General features: G+C 42.7%; 1 pseudogene across 1 annotated transcript; it reads left to right on the top strand.

Moving 5' to 3' along the window:
* The first annotated feature begins 12,699 nt into the window (after positions 1 to 12,699).
* Positions 12,700 to 14,084, top strand: LOC113876484 (annotated as a pseudogene). Its single transcript, XR_003506517.1, has one exon. The product of XR_003506517.1 is annotated as a serine/threonine-protein phosphatase 2A catalytic subunit beta isoform pseudogene (transcript).
* The last annotated feature ends 427 nt before the right edge of the window (positions 14,085 to 14,511 follow it).

Here is a 14,511-nt window from a genome sequence, read left to right as displayed (position 1 = left end):
CCCACTTTCCTGCCTTCCTTGCCTGGGCTGGGGCTCACAGCCAGCTGGAATGAGGCCTCGAATGAGTGCCTTGGGAGCCCTGCCTTCTCCTCCCCTGGGCTGACCTTACCTCTTCTCACTGTGGCCAGTGCTGGCCATCTGTCCTGGATTGGGGGTGAAGTCTTCTCTATTTTTGTTGTTGTTGCCACTGGGGATCCTGGATCTAGTTCTGGGTCTGGTTTAGAACTGTAGGGCTTTGGCCAAATGAAGGGGTAGGGATGAAGTCAGGGTCTCTGTACTGGGGTGGGAAAGGATTCTCATTTTCTGGGGCCCCGTTTTCACAGCTCTTCTCACCCTTCTCTGTCTCTTGCGGTTTGTCTCTGAAATTCTGTACGTGTCTCCGCTTTGGCCTCTGCATCTTCTTGTCTCTTTTTTATGTCTCTGTTGCTCCCCGTCTCTCTTCCTCTGTGTCTCTGTCTTTCACCATCTCTTCTGCCCCCTCATTTTCTTTGTGGCCTTTCTCTTTGCTCCCTGCTTCTCTCTCTCCACAGTTTTTCTCAGTCGCTCTCTCCTCCTGACTGAGTGTCTGTCTGTCTCTCACGCCTCCAAGAGGTGGAGTGCAGTGGACAGGACTGAAGCCAGACTGAGGATCAAGGAAGACTTGGGAGAAGGGCAGGGCAGGCAGGAACCTCACTAGACAGGGCCTCAGATGTGAAGGGTACCCCCGCTACTGCCCACCTCCACTTCTGCCTCTCTCCTAAGCCCCCCACCTGCTCTGATTTCTATCCTTGTCTCTTTACCCCCAGAAACTGACCACACTCAACTCCTAGCTAGGTCAGAAGGGCAGGTTGCAAAAACCTGAAGGGGGCTAGGACTCTAGTTCCTTGGAGGGTAAGGTGTGCGAGAGAGCCCCAGAGGTTAAGAGTCTGCAAGGCCAAGTGGAGGTTTTGTTCCGCCCTCCACCTCCCAGGCAACCAGGTCCATTGGTAAACACCATGGTGGTTGTTTTTCACATGGAGGGTGGGGGAGGAAGTGCTTCGAGGTCCTGGGGAATTTGATATCCCAGATCTCAGGCCCCTGTTAGGGTGGAGGTGGGGCCTGTGCTACTGTTTCAGTCCCAGAAAGGCTGGTTAGGGCAGGTCCTGGAAGAGGGGTAAAGGCTTGATTATGGGATTATGGATCTCTAGTTTCCCTTGGCATGAACCCCTACTTCTTGGGGAGAGGAGTAGTACTTGATGTATGGGAACCCCACAAGTGACTTTTCTCTGACCCCAGAACTGGGTTGAGAGGGGCCTCTTGGGACTTGCCTTAGTGGGGAACTTGAGACTCCTGAGAAAGGGAGTTTTAAGGGGCTTTGAGTTCTTCTTATGGTCTGACTTGCTGCCCTGCTGCAGAAGGAAGGTAGGGTAGGGAGGGATGTATTGTGAGTTTCCTTAGCCTCAACACTGTTGACATTTGGGCTAGTAATTCTCTTGGGGTGGAAGCTGTCCTGTGAGTGGCAGGATGTTTAGCAGTATCTCTGGTTTCTACCTCCTAGATGTCAGTAGTAACCCCCCTGCCAGGTGTAAAAATAAAAAATGACCCCGGATATTATTTAATGTCCACTTGGGGGCAAAGGCCAACCCAGTTGGGAAGTGAAGGTGTAATGGGAGAAACTGAAAGACACCCAAGGGCAGCTGAACTTTCCTGATCTCCAAGTGGCCTCTTCTTGACTTTCAACACATACATTTAAATTTTTAAAAATTAATTTATTTTGTTTTTGGGTGCTCTGGGTCTTTGTTTCTGCACCTGGCTTTTCTCTAGTTGTGGCAAGCAGGGGTTACTCTCTTCGGGTTCGATCCCTGCAGTTGGAAAGAACCCCTGGAGAAGGAAATGACAACCCACTCCAGTATTCTTGCCTGGAGAATCCCATGGACAGAGGAACCTGGCAGGCTACAGTCCATGAGGTTGCAAACAGCTGGACATGACTGAAGCAACTTGGCATGGCATCGGGTTACTCTCTAGCTGCGGTTCTAGGCTTTTCATTGTCGTGGTTTCTCTTATTTTGGAGAGTAGGCCCGACCAGGGCTCAGTAGTTGTGAATAGGGCTTAGTTACTCTGTGTCATATGGAATCTTCCCAGAGCAGGGATCGAACTCTTATCCCCAGCATTGGCAGGCAGATTCTTAACCACTGAACCACTGGGGAAGTCCCAACACTTACATTATTCTCTGCCCTCTCAAACCTCCAGACCCTTTCGTCCCTCTGTTGACGGTCTCATCTCTTATCCCATAGAAAAAGCAGCATGCTCACCCACCTACCAGAATCTGAGCCACATATGTAGCCTTGCTTTCCTGACAGAGAAAAGGCAACATTTCCTTCTTCTTTTTTTTTTTTGTGTGTGTGTGTGGGATCTTAATTCCCTGACCAGTGATGGAATCCGTGGCCCCTGCAGTGAAAGCGCAGATTCCTAACCACTGGACCACCAGGGAATTCCCAAGTGCAGCTTTTCCTGAAGGTGACAGGGCATCCCACCCCTGTCACTAGCTGGATGGCTTTCTTTCTCTTTATTGCATTGTGTTTTGTGTGGATGTGGGCAGATGGACTTTTTTCCTGGTTTACAATTCTTTAAGGTAAAATTTACATGTAATGAAATATACAAATTGGGACTAATAGATACAAACTACTACATATAAAATAGATAAATAATAAGGTCCTATTGTACAACATAGGGAACTATGTTCAATACCTTATAATAACCTATAATGGAAAAGAATATGAAAAGAATATATATATACACACACACTTATATTTATATAGGGGCTTCCCTGGTGGCTCAGTGGTAAAGAATCCACCTGCCAATGCAGGAGACACGAGTTTGATCTCTGGTCTAGAAAGATCCCACATGCCTTGGAGCTACTAAGTTTGTGCACCACAAATATTGAGACCGTGCTCTAGAGCCCAGGAACCACAACTATTGAACCCATGCATCACCACTACTGAGCCCGTGAGCCTAGAGTCTGCTCCTCAAGAGAAGCCCATGCATCACAACGAAAAGTAGCCCTGTTCACCAGAAGTAGAGACAAGCCCTCAGAGCATGAAGACCCAGCACAGCAAATAAATAAATGAAATTATTTAAAGAAAGAATTGAAGATTGAAGGCAAAAGAAAAAGAGGACAGCAGAGGATGAAATGGTTAGATAGCATCACCGACTCAATGGACATGAATTTGAGCAAACTGTGGGAGACAGTGGAGGGGGAAGCCTGGTGGGCTGCCTTCCATGAGGTTGCAAAGAGTAGGACACAACTCAGCAACTGAACAACAACAACGACAACATTTTACAAAAGAATACATCAGTTCAGTTCAGTTCAGTCGCTCAGTCGTGTCCGACTCTTTGCGACCCTATGAATCGCAGCACACCGGGCCTCCCTGTCCATCACCAACTCCCGGAGTTTACTCAGACTCACGTCCATCGAGTCAGTGATGCCATCCAGCCATCTCATCCTCTGTCGTCCCCTTCTCCTCCTGCCCCGAATCCCTCCCAGCATCAGAATCTTTTCCAGGGAGTCAACTCTTCTCATGAGGTGGCCAAAGTACTGGAGTTTCAGCTTTAGCATCATTCCTTCCAAAGAAATCCCAGGGCTGATCTCCTTCAGAATGGACTGGTTGGATCTCCTTGCAGTCCAAGGGACTCTCAAGAGTCTTCTCCAACACCACAGTTCAAAAGAATACATACATGCTGCTAAGTCGCTTCAGTCGTGTCCAACTCTGTGCGACCCCGTAGACGGCATCTCACCAGGCTCCCCTGTCCCTGGGATTCTCCAGACAAGAACACTGGAGTGGGTTGCCATTTCCTTCTCCAACACATGAAAGTGAAAAGTGAAAGTGAAGTCACTCAGTTGTGTCCGACTTTTAGTGGCCCCATGGACTGCAGCCTACCAGGCTCCTCCGTCCATGGGATTTTCCAGGCAAGAGTACTGGAGTGGGGTGCCATTGCCTTCTCCGATACATACATACATATATATATCTGAATCACTTTGCTATACACCAGAAACTAACAAACGGACTTCCCTGGTGGTCCAGTGGTGAAGAATTCCAATGCAGGGGATGTGGGTTCAATCCCTGATTAGGGAACTAAGATCCCACATGCTGAGGAGCAACTAAGCTGGAGTGCCACAGCTACTGAGCCGGCAAGCTCTAGAGCCTACGCTTCACAACTAGAGAAGACCCTGCACTCTGTAACTAGAAAAAGCCTGAGTGCTTCCTTGAAGACCCGGTGCAGCCAAAATTAAAACAAAACAAAACTAATACAACATTGTAAATCAACTATAGTTCAATTAAAAAAACCACACAAATCTTGCATGAACATTTACTAAGTTTTGACTGCATATGCTGGTGTAGGGCTTCCCTGGTGGCTCATCTGTAAAGAGTCAATTTATTAAAAAAAAGAAATATTTTAAAACAACAGTACAATTTGATTCTGAAAGATTCTGTATGGGAAAAATTAGGGTCTTAAACTCTAGATTATTTTATTTCCAAAGAATTAATTTACTTATTTTTGGCTGGGCTGGGCCTTCATTGCTACAAGCAGGCTTTCTCGAGTTGCAGCAAGTTGGGGGCTACTGTTCATTGCAGCGTGTGGGCTTCTCATTTTGATGGCTTCTCTTGTTGCTGAGCACCGGCTCTAGGGCACAGGCTTCATTTGTTGTGGCAAATGGATCTAGTTATCCCTCTGCATGAAGGTTCTTCCTGTACCAGAGATTGAACCCAGGTCCTCTGCATTGGCAGATGAATTCTTAACCACTGGACTACCAGTGAAGTCCTCTATATGGCTTTATGTTACTCAGTTATAGCCTTTTGCTTCCCCTTCAGTATGACACATAGAAAGAGCATGGATTTTGCAGTCAGTAGATTCAGATTAAAATCCTGATTCTATAACTTGAAAGTTGTGTGACATTGAATGAGTTACCGAATGTCTCTGTACCTCACTTTCTTTAGGAGTGAAATGGAGATAATGGGCTTTATACTGGGCTTTACATAATGGGCTTTACATTCCAGCCCATAATGAAGTCCCTGACCCAGGACTCAAGATATGTTAAACAAATGACTGAAAAGTGTCAGGAATGTTCCTGGTACATGGCCTGCATTTAATGATAAATCTCCTACACACTTATGTATGCCTGGTAATTTTTGATTGGATGTCAGTCTTCATAAATTTTACCTTGTGGGTGATGGATATTTTTGTGTTCCTATAAATATTCTTGAATTTTATTCTGTGATGAAGTTAAGTTACCTAGATATCTTTTGTGAACATTAACAAAAATGTAATTTCAAACTTAACAAAAAGCTTCAAGAATAGTACAAGGAACTTTTATGTACAATTTCCTCTGATTTACCAACTGTTAACATTTTTTCCCTGGTGGTTTAGACGGTAAAGCGTCTGCCTACAATGTGGGAGACCCGGGTTCGATCTCTGGGTTGGGAAGATCTCCTGGAGGAGGAAATGGCAACCCACTCCAGTACTCTTGCCTGGAAAATTCCATGGAAGGAGGAGCCTGGTTAGGCTACAGTCCATGGGGTCGCAAAAAGTCAGACACGACTGAGTGACTTCAATGTCAATGTCAATGTCAGCATTTTTCACTCTATCAAAATCTCTCTTTTTCTCTATTTCTCTATGAATTGAGAGTAAATTGTAGCCCAGGTGCCCTTATACCTCTAAAGTGCTCAGTGTGTATTTTTTAAGAACAAGCACACTTTTTATTACATTGATAGTAGTAGTATCAAAATAGAAAATTTAGTATTGTTGCAATATTATTTAATCTTCTGGTAATATTTCAATTTTACTAGTTGTCCAAATGATGTTCATTATAATAATTTTTTTCTGGTTTGGAAGACCAGATGAGAGTCTCTTTTAATCAAAGTCTGTTCCTCAACCTTAATTTTTTTTAAATAATTAATTTTTGCTGTGCTGACAGACCTTTGTCAGTGCAGGGGAGAAGTCCCAACTTCTGAACCACCAGGGAATTCCCCTTCAACCTTTATTTGTTTTTGAAGCCATTGGCAAATTTGGCAAATCCTAGCCACTCATTTTTTAATGCTGAATGTCTCTGTGCTTCACTTTCTTTATGAGTGGAATGGAGGTAATACCTTACATTCCAGCCCATAATGAAGTACCTGACCAGAACTCAAGATTTGTTAAACAAATGACTGGATCACATCAGGAATGTTCCTGGTACATGGCCCGCATTTCATGATAAATCTTCTACACATCTATGTATGCCAAGTAATTTTTAAAAAAACGTTAATTTATTTTTAATTGGAGAATAATTGCTTTACAATATTGTGTTGGTTTCTGCCATACATCAACATGAATCAGCCATAGGTATGCACATGTCCTGTCCCTCTGTAACCACCCTCCCACCTCCCACGCCATCCTGCCCCTCTAGGTTGTCACAGAGCACTGGGTTGAGCTCCCTGAGTCATACAGCACATTCCCACTGGTGATCTATTTTACGTACGGCGATGTCTGTTTCTGTGCTTCTCTCTCCATCGGTCCCGCCGGCCCCTTCCCCCACTGTGTCCACAAGTCCATTCTCTATGTCTGCATCTCCATTGCTCCCTGCAAGTTGATGCATGGGTACCATCTTTCTAGATTCCACATATATACGTTAATATATGATATTTGTCTTTCTGATTTCGTATAATAGGCTCTAGGTTCATCTACCTCATTAGAACCAACTCAAAAGCATTCCTTTTTTATAGCCAAGTAATATTCCATTGTGAATATGTACCACAACTTCTTTATCCATTTGTCTGTTGATGGACATCTAGGTTGCTTCCATGTCCTATCTCTTGTAAATAGAGCCGCAATGAACATTGTGGTTCATGTCTTTTCAATTATGGTTTTCTCAGGGTGCATGACCAGTAAGTGGGATTGCTGGGTCATATGGTGGCTTTATTCTTAATTTTCTAAGGACTGTCGTACTGTCTTCAATTGATACTGCCTGTATCAATTTGCATTTCCATCAACAGTGCAAGAAGATTGCCTTTTCTCTACGCTATCTCCAACGTTTGTTGTTTGTAGACTTTTGATGATGGCCATTCTGACCAGTGTGAAATAGATAGCTCATTGTAGTTTTGATTTGCATTTCTCTAATAATGAGTGATGTTGGTCATCTTCCCATGCATTTGTTAACCATCTGTATGTCTTTGGAGAAATGTGTGTTTAGGACTTCTGCCCACGTTTTGGTTGGGTTGTTTGTTTTTTGGGTGTTGAGTTGCATGAGCTACTTGTAAATGTTGGAGATTAATCCTTTGTCGGTTGTTTCATTTGCTATGATTTTCTCCCGTTCTGAGGGTTGTCCTTTCACCTTGTTCATAGTTTCCTTTGCTGTGAGAGAGCCTTTACATTTAATAAGGTCCCATTTGTTTATTTTTGTTTTTTCCCATTACTCCAGGAGGTGGGTCATAGAGGATCTTGGAGTTTTATGTCTGAAAGTGTTCTGCCTATGTTCTCATCTAAGAATTTTATGGTTTCTGCCTGGTAATTTTTGATTGGATGTCAGTCATTGTAAATTTTACCTTGTCAGTACTGGATATTTTTGTGTTCCTGTAAATATTCTTGAGTCTTATTCTGTCATGAAGTTAAGTTATTTGGGAATCTTTTGTGAACATTTGAAAAGTATATAATTCCAAACTTAATGAAAAGTTGCAAGTATAATACAAGAAACTTTTATGCACATTTTCCTCTGACTCATCAATTGACAACATTTTGCCACCCTTTATCAGCGTCTCTCTTTTTCTCTATTTCCCTGAGTTAGATAAATTGTTTGATAATTAATTGTAGCCTTGGTGTCCTTATATCTCTAAAATGTTCAATGAGTATTTCCAAAGAAGGACACTTTTTATTACCTTGAGAGTAATATTATCAAAATAGAAAAATTTAGGATTGATATTATTTAATCTTCTGGTAATATTTCCATTTTGGTAGTTGTCCAAATAATGTTCATTATAATAATTTTTTTTCTGGTTTGGAAGACCAGATGAGAGTCTATTTTAATTGAAGACTGTTCCTCAATTTTTTTTTAATATAACTTTTATTTTTTCCTGTGCTGACAGGACCTTGTCAGTACATGGGAGGAGTCCTAACAGATGGACCACCAAGGAATTCCTCTTCAACCTTTGATTTGTTTTTGAAGCCACTGGCAGATTTGGCTAATCCCTAGCCATCCATTTTGTATACTGGATATCCTTGTACTTCACTTTCTTTATGAGTGGAATGGAGGTAATACTTTACATTCCAACCCATAATGAAGTGCCTGACCCAGAACACAAGATTTGTTAAACAAATGACTGAATAACACTAGGAATGTTCCTGGTACATTGCCTGCATTTCATGATAAATCTTCTACACACCTATGTATGCCAAGTGATTTGTTTTAAAATTTATTTTTAATTGGATGATAATTACAATATTGTGTTGGTTCCTGCCATACATCAACATGAATCAGCCATAGGTATATATATGTCCCCTCCCACTTGAACCTCCCTCCCACCTCCCACCACCTCCCACTCCTCCTGGTTGTCACAGAACACAACCTGCTCCCCGAGTCATATAGCCAGTTCCCACTGGCTATCTATGGTACCCATGGTGATGTCTGTGTTCTCACACTGCTCTCTCCATTGGTCCCACCCTCTCCTTTCCCCTCTGTGTCCTCAAGTCTGTACTCTATGTCTGCATTTCCATTGCTGCCTTGCAGATAGGTTTATCAGTACCATCTTTCTAGATTCCATACCTATGCATTAATGTACGATATTTGTCTTTCTCTTTCTGACATACTTCACTTTGTATAATAGGCTCTAGGTTTGTCCACCTGATTAGAATCTCATTCCTTTTTATAGCTGAGTAATGTTCCATTGTGAATAAGTACCACAACTCCTTCATCCATTCATCTGTTGATGGACATCTAGGTTGCTTCCATGTCCTAGATCTTGTAAATGGTGCTGCAGTGAACATTGGGGTCCATATGTCTTTTTCAATTATGGTTTCCTCAGGGTAGATGCCCAGTAGTGGGATTGCTGGATCATATGGTAGTTCTATTCTTAGTTTTTAAGGACTCTCTATACTGTTCTCCATAGTGGTGTATCAATTTGTATTCCCACCAACAGTGCAAGAGGATTCCCCACAACCTCTCCAGCATTTATTGTTTGTAGACTTTTTGATGATGGCCATTCTGACTGGTGTGAGACGATAGCTCATTGTAGTTTTGATTTACATTTCTCTAATAATGAGTGATGTTGAGCATCTTCTCATGTGTTTATTAACCATCTGTGTGTCTTTGGAGAAATGTGTGTTCTGCCCACGTTTTGGTTGGGTTGTTTGTTTTTCAGGTATTGAATTGCATGAGCTGCTTGTAAATGTTGGAGATTAATCCTTTGTCAGTTGTTTCATTTGCTATGATTTTTTACCATTCTGAGGGTTGTCTTTTCTCCTTGTTTACAGTTTCCTTTGCTGTGTAAAAGCTTTTAATTTTAATTAGGTCTCATTTCATTATTTTTGCATCCATTACTCTAGGAGGTGGATCATAGAGAATCTTGCTGTGATTTATGTTATACAATGTTCTACCTCTGTTTTCCTCTAAGTGTTTTATAGTTTCTGCCTGGTAAGTTTTGATTGGATGTCAGTTATCGCAAATTTTTCCTTGTTGGGTGCTGGATATTTTCATGTTCCTGTAAATATTCTTGAGTTTTATTCTGTGATGAAGTTAAGTTACTCAGAAATCTTTTGTGAACATTAAAAGATATATGTAATTCCAAACTTAATGAAAAGCTTCAAGAATAGTACAAGGAACTTTTATGTACATTTTCCTCTGATTCACCAATTGATAACATTTTGCTACACTTTATCAAAGCCTCTCTTTTTCTCTGTTTCTCTATGAATTATTTGAGAGTAAATTGTAGCCCAGCTACCCTTATAGCTCTAAAGTGTTCAGTGTGTATTTGCAAAAAACAAGGACACTTTTTATTACATTAGTAGTAATATTATCAGAAAAAATTAATATTGATACAATATTATTTAATTTTCTGATAATGTTTTGATTTTCCTAGTCCAAAGAATATTGGTTATAACAATTTTTTTTCCAGTTTGGAAGACCTAATAAGAATCTCTTTTAACTGAAGACTGTTCCTCAACCTTAACTTTTTTTAATCTAATTTTTTTTTTTTAACTGCTCTGACAGACCCCTGTCATTGCAGGCACAGAATCCTAACCACTGGACCACTAGGGAATTCTCCTTCAACTTTTATTTGTCTTTGAAACCATTGGCAAATTTGACAAGTACTAGTCACTCATTTTGAATACTGGCCCTTAATTTTGATCTTTATTTTTTCATGATTAAATCCATATTATGAACCTTTGGCAGGAAAATTACAGAGGCGTTGTTTTGTTCTTCTTAGTGTCTCATTTCAGGAAGTACCAGATATCATTTGACCAATTATTGGTGTTGTTAACTTTGAACATATGGTTAAGAGTAGGGGAAGGTTTACCGGAATTCTTCATTGTGAAGTTATTTCCCTTTGTAATGAACACAGGTTCCCTCCTACTTAATTCACTTCGGATTCCAACAGAACTTGACCTCCAATTCTCCTCCAACCTCAGTGGCTGCTCCTTATTGTGTCCTCATCTCCCCGACTTTCAAATGTTGGAGCTCAGTCCTTGAATCGATTCTCTTTTTTCTAGTATTCTTTCCCTAGTTGATCTCTTCCAGACCTATGACTTTATTTATTTATTTTTGGCTGCCCTGAGTCTTCGTCTCTGCCAGCAGGCTTTCTCTAGTTGTGGCAAGTGAGGACTACCCTTTCTTGTGGTGTGCAGGCTACTCATTTTGGTGGCTTCTTTTATTGCGGAGCATGGGCTCTAGGTGCCCAGTCTTCAGTAACTGCAGCACACGGGCTCAGTAGTTATGGTGCATGGACTTAGTTCCTCCAGGGCATGTGGGATCTTTCCAGACCAGGGATCAACCTGTGACCCCTGCATTGGCAGGCAGATTCTTATCCACTATGCCACCAGGAAAGTTGAGCCTTAGGACCGTAAATACCATATACTGACGACTCCCAAATTTATCGCTCTACTCCAAGCTCTCCCCTGAGTTCCAGACTGTAATTGAACTTAATAAATCCAAAACAGAACTCTTGATATCACACTCCACAACTGCTCTCCCCCAGGCTTCTCCTCAGACAAGGAAACACATACAGTTTTCCATTATCTGGATCCTCTCAAACTCTTAGGTTCTACTTCTGCCATTTCTCTTTCCTTTCTCTGCTTCCTCTGCTCTCATTTCTTGCTCTTTTTCAGTGTTTCAAGTTTATGTCAGCTCAGGGAACTTTTATGTACATTTTCCTCTGATTCACCAATTGATAACATTTTGCTACACTTTATCAAAGCCTCTCTTTGCACTTACTGTTTCCCCATCCTCTTCACCGTCTCCCTATATTGATGTGGCTTGCCCCTGTCTTAGTCTGTTTGGGTTACTTTCACAAAAGCATCACAGGCTGCGTAGCTTATAAACAGTAGAGAAAAAAAAAATTGCTCACAGTTCTGAAGCCTGGAAGTCTGAGATCAGGGTGCCAGCATGGTCAGGTGGCAGCCCTGGTCCGGGTCTGAGACTTCTTGTGTCTTCAAGTGGTGAAAAGGGCTAGGGAGTTCTGAGATCTCTCTCTCTCTCTCTTTTAAGATATTGATCTATTTGGCTGCACCAAGTATTAGCTGCAGCATGGGCTCTTCAGTCTTCATCGAGGCATGCAGGCTCTTTAGTTGGGGCAGGTGGGATCTAGTTCTCTGATCATAGATTGAACCTGGGTTCCCTGCATTAGGAGCATGGAGTCTTAGCCCCTAGACCACCAGAAAATTTCCTGTAGTATATCCTTTATCAGTACACTAATCCCATCCATGAGGGGTCCACCCTCATGACCAGATCACCTCCAAAGATCCCACCTGCCAATATCATCACCTTTGGCAACATATGCAATTGGGTGAGGGGACACATTCGGATGTGTCCGCATATTAGTTAGGCTTCAGTTCAAATATCACCAGTCCAGAGAGTCCTTTCTTGACAAATTTGTCTAAATTACCAGCCTCTTACTCCATTGGCTTATCCAGCTTAATTTTTTTCTTTGTAGTAATTATTACTCTCTGAAATATTATGTTATTTGTTTGTGTTTCTAGAATAAGCTTTCCCCACTAGCATATCAAGCTCAGTGAGAATGAAGGATTTGGTCAGTTTCATTCAAAACCGTGTCCCCAGTGCTTGGGAGAATGCCTGAAGTCAAGTAGAATATTAATAAAAACTTGTTGAATCATTGACTGAATGACTGAATTGAATGGGATCAGAGGCTGGTCTGCTTAAAAGTCTAGAGTCTTAAGACTGGAGGAGAGCGGCCGGCGGCCGGCAGGCGGCGGGTGCCCATCCTCCGGCGGCAGCTGCGCGGAAGCCCCGCACGTCCCCGCGTCCTTCACCGACTCTCCGGGCGCGCGGGCCGGCGGGCCGGGGCGGGCGGGGGTCTCCCGGAGGCCGCGCGCTCGGAGCCGCCCGAGGGGCTTGGGCGGGGCGCGGGGTCCGCAGTGCCCGGCTCCTCCCTCCAGCGCCGGGAGCTGGCGGCGGCGGCGGCGGGGGGCTAGGGGAGCAGCGCCCGGGGCGGGGGCGCGCGGGGGGCGGGAGGAGGCGGCGGCGGAGGGGCTGGGGCCGCCATGGACGACAAGGCGTTCACTAAGGACCTGGACCAGTGGGTCGAGCAGCTGAATGAGTGTACAACAGCTGAACGAGAACCAAGTCCGGACGCTGTGTGAAAAGGCTAAGGAAATTTTAACAAAAGAATCGAATGTACAGGAGGTCCGTTGTCCTGTCACCGTCTGTGGAGATGTGCATGGCCAGTTCCACGACCTTATGGAACTCTTCAGAATCGGTGGGAAGTCACCAGACACAAACTATCTGTTCATGGGCGACTGTGTAGACAGAGGTTATTATTCTGTGGAAACGGTAACTCTTCTTGTGGCATTAAAGGTGCGTTATCCAGAGCGCATTACAATACTGAGAGGAAACCACGAAAGCCGACAAATTACCCAAGTTTATGGCTTTTATGACGAATGTCTGCGAAAGTATGGAAATGCCAATGTTTGGAAATATTTTACAGATCTCTTTGATTATCTGCCACTTACAGCTTTAGTAGATGGACAGATATTCTGCCTCCATGGTGGCCTCTCTCCATCCATAGATACACTGGATCATATAAGAGCCCTGGATCGTTTACAAGAAGTTCCACATGAGGGCCCTATGTGTGATCTCTTATGGTCAGATCCAGATGATCGTGGTGGGTGGGGTATTTCTCCACGTGGTGCTGGCTACACATTTGGACAAGATATTTCTGAAACGTTTAACCATGCTAATGGTCTCACACTGGTTTCTCGTGCTCACCAACTTGTAATGGAGGGATACAATTGGTGTCACGATCGGAACGTGGTTACCATTTTCAGTGCACCCAATTACTGTTATCGTTGTGGGAACCAGGCTGCTATCATGGAATTAGATGACACTTTGAAATATTCCTTCCTTCAGTTTGACCCAGCACCTCGTCGTGGAGAGCCTCATGTGACCCGGCGCACCCCAGACTACTTCCTGTAAATCCCTCTTGGGAAAACCTGCCTTTGTATGTGGAAGTATATCTGGCTTTTATATATATATATATATATATAAACAAAAAAAGCAACAGTAATCTATGTGTTTCTGTAACAAATTGGGATCTGTCTTGGCATTAAACCACATCATGGACCAAAATGTGCCATACTAATGATGAGCGTTCAGCACAATTTGAGACTGAAATTAGTGCAACACTAAGTTCTAGATCGGTCGGTCTTAACAGTTTGCCTGCTGTATCTGTAGTAACCATTTTCCTTGGGACTGTTCAAGCAAAAAAGGTAACCAACTCCATCTCTTGCACTTACTGGGAAATTTTAGTTAGGAGTGTTTAACTGGCATGGATTAATAGGGTTGGATTTTTATTTTTAAGAAAAATTCACAAGCTAACTTCCACTTAATTCATTACCATTTATTTTATTGAAATGTATAATTAACTGAAAAAAGGATTCTTGGGAGTACGTTGTCATAACATTTAAAGAGATTTCCCTTCTTTAAAACTAAATTACTGTTTTATGTTGATCTGCATATTTCTGTATATTTGTCATGATAGTGCTTGCATTCTACTTGGTGTACTGAGCAAATAAACTTTCTGTTTTAAACAAACAAAAAAAAAGACTGGAATTTGAAGGCATCTCAAATTTGGTTGACTAAATTAAAAAGAAAACACACTGTTTGATTCTATTTACATGATGTTCAAGAACAGACTATGTGAATCTAAGGTGATAAAAGTCACAGTAATCATTATTGAAGCCCGAGCATCTAGAACCCATGTTCTGCAACAACAGAAGCCACTCAATGAGAAGCCCACACATCACAACCAGAGACTAGCCCCTGTTCACCGCAATTAGAGAAAGCCCACAAAC

This window comes from Bos indicus x Bos taurus, chromosome 18, assembly GCF_003369695.1.
Source record: "Bos indicus x Bos taurus breed Angus x Brahman F1 hybrid chromosome 18, Bos_hybrid_MaternalHap_v2.0, whole genome shotgun sequence".
Classification (NCBI taxonomy): Eukaryota; Metazoa; Chordata; class Mammalia; order Artiodactyla; family Bovidae; genus Bos; species Bos indicus x Bos taurus.
This window is presented reverse-complemented; position numbering and strand designations above follow the sequence as displayed.